Source organism: Lipotes vexillifer, unplaced genomic scaffold (assembly GCF_000442215.2).
Source record: "Lipotes vexillifer unplaced genomic scaffold, Lipotes_vexillifer_v1.1 scaffold1442, whole genome shotgun sequence".
NCBI lineage: Eukaryota > Metazoa > Chordata > Mammalia > Artiodactyla > Lipotidae > Lipotes > Lipotes vexillifer.
The window spans coordinates 2,021,902-2,024,697 of record NW_006797379.1 but is presented as its reverse complement, the minus strand read 5'-3'; positions in this window follow the sequence as shown (position 1 = coordinate 2,024,697).

The window sequence follows — 2,796 nt, the reverse complement described above, 5'->3', positions numbered from 1 at the left end:
CCCAGCGCCCGCCGGTGGCCCCGCGACGGGCAGGCGACGGCTGGGCCCCTCGGCTGCACGCAGCAACTCCAGCCCCGCCGCCCCCGAGCGCCCTTTGAAGGCTCGAGAGGGAGGGGCGGGGACTGCGGACGCCAGGGCGAGCGGAGGGCGGGGGGGAGGTCCGGGAAGGGCGGCGGGGCAGGAGCCCGCCGGGCGCCCCCTGGCGCCTCCCCCGGGCAGCGCCCTAAGAAGGGCGGATTCACGAATTTCAAGGTTTTGCTGTTGTTGCCGTCCCTCCAGCCTTAGGAGTCCCATTGTTTTCCTCAAAACAACTTGAGGCTTTTCAAGCAGAGTAAAAGCTCTTTCAAAGAGCCAGCTGGATGTAAATCTTCAATTCCAAACTAAATACAGATGTAGTGTTAACCCAGAATCGAGATAAGATGCTTATTTAAAATACCTCTGAGTTTGTACTCCTTGTCCCCAGTTGCCAAGAGCCTGGCCCTCCTGAGCTCATGCCCTGGAGACCCGTTTGTCCTGACTTTCACTGTGACCTTGACAAAAGCACCGTGATGCACCAGCATCAAATTTTGTTGGCCTGGAAAATAGACTCCAAGTAGCCTGCCTCCCGGATCTAAGAAATGCTGTGAACCCAAAGGGCTCTTTACTATGGATCTTACCCACCTCACGATTTTAGGCCCAAGTATTGAAAAGTAGTATGACCACTGCAGGTAGTACTTGTATTTATTTAAAAGATACGATGCACTGGACGTTGTCACAAGGTTTTGGGGTTTTGGTGGTTTTCTTTTCTTTTCTTTTCTTTTTTTTTGCGTTACGCGGGCCTCTCACTGTTGTGGGCTCTCCCGTTGCGGAGCACAGGCTCCGGACGCGCAGGCTCAGCGGCCATGGCTCACGGGCCCAGCCGCTCTGCGGCATGTGGGATCTTCCCGGACCGGGGCACGAACCCGTGTCCCCTGCATCGGCAGGCCGACACTCAACCACTGCGCCGCCCCGGAAACCCGTTTTCATTTTTAATAATAGTTTTATTGAGATATAATTCACAAACCATCCAATTAACCCATTTAAATAGTTTTTAGTTTATCCGCGGAGTTGAGCAGCCATCATCATACTGTTTTAGAACATTTTCATCACCCCGCAGAAAACCCCAGTACCCATCAATAACAGTCTCTCTCCACCTCCCACAACACCCCTCAGCCCCAGGCAACCACCAATCTACTTTCTGTCTCTATAGATTTGGCTGTTCTGGACATTTCCTATAAATGGAATCATACAATGTGTGGATAGAGGTTTTCATTTGTTCTGGGTGTATACCTAGGAATGGGATTTCTGGGTCATATGGCAACTTTATGTTTAAGCTTTGGAGAAGCTACCACTGCTTTCCAATGTGGCTCTACCGTTTTGAATTTCCACCAGCAGTGTACAAGCATGCCAACTTCTCCACACTCTCACCGACACTTGTTATTGTCTTCTTGATTATAGCCATCCTAGTGGGAGTGAAGTGATAGCTCACTGGGATTTTGATTTGTGTTTCTCTTAAAAGACTAATGATGTTGAGCATTTTGTCGTGTGCTTATCCTCTATTTGCATAATTTCTTTGGAGAAAAGTCCATTCAGACCCTCTACTCTTTTAAAAACAGGGTATCTGTCTTTTTATTATTGAATTGCAAAAGCTCTTTATATATTATAGATACAAGGCCCTTATCAGATGTGTGATTTGCAAATACTTTCTCCTCTTATGTGGGCTGTCTTTTTACTTTCTTGATGGTGTCCTTTGCAGCATATCACAAGCCATTCTGACACAAGCAGGATAGGACTTACCTTATAAAACAACACTTTGCCTTCTCTTCATGTTTCAGCAATAATATAGTCCATCCCTCTACCTCACCCCCAAAAGAAAGCAGAAACCGCCAGCATAAATCTTTGGAGAAATCCTAATTCCTGTCCTGGTAGAAATTAGCAATTTCACAAGTGATATCAATGTGCAACCTCTTTTGTAGCCAATGAATGGAAAATGGGATCTGAGGAAATCTGAAAAAACACACAGGCCAGAATCAGGAAGAGGAAATCTAGAGAAAACTTCCAACACTTCTACGATTTTTTTAAAAAGTACGATGCTATAAAAGGACACATTTTCTTTGTAACCTTGTAATGCATAATAATAGTAATTTTCCTAATATGCCTGTTCATCTGAGATTATTTCAATGACTGGCGCAGCCTTCAGAAGGGCAGAGATGCCCACTTCACAACTGCTTGCCAATGTCTTGCTGTTGCCCACACTTCAATCTTCCTATGTTTCTTCCAGCTCTCACCAGGCCCTGCTGACTAAGTGAGACTCACAGGAGTTGTGAATTCTGGCTTGAATAATATCTTTCTTTAAACACAACCCCTGCTGAGTAAAGAACCTGGCTAGCAGGCGCCTTCCTCGCAGTTGGCACGCACAGCCCAGCTTCTCATTGTTTCTAGTAATTCGCACACCTGACACATGTCCCAGTCCCTTCTCCCAATGTCCTTCCTACCTGCCCTGCCCCAGCCCCACTGATGAGAAAATTGCAAAATGCTGGATTAGTCTTTTCCTTTTAGTTGAACAATTGTTTGTTCTTACCTCCGCCTTGCCCCTTACTAAGTGCACATCCTGGAAAACACTTTGCCCCAGTGCAGAGATGTCATTTGGACTGGCACAGGGAATTGAAGAATAGAGTAGAGGCACTGTAGCTAAAGAGTAAGATTAAATCTAGGTGTTCTTCTCATTTCCTCCATTTTATTTTAGGTCGGTTATTCATACCAGTTGTGGTCCCACTA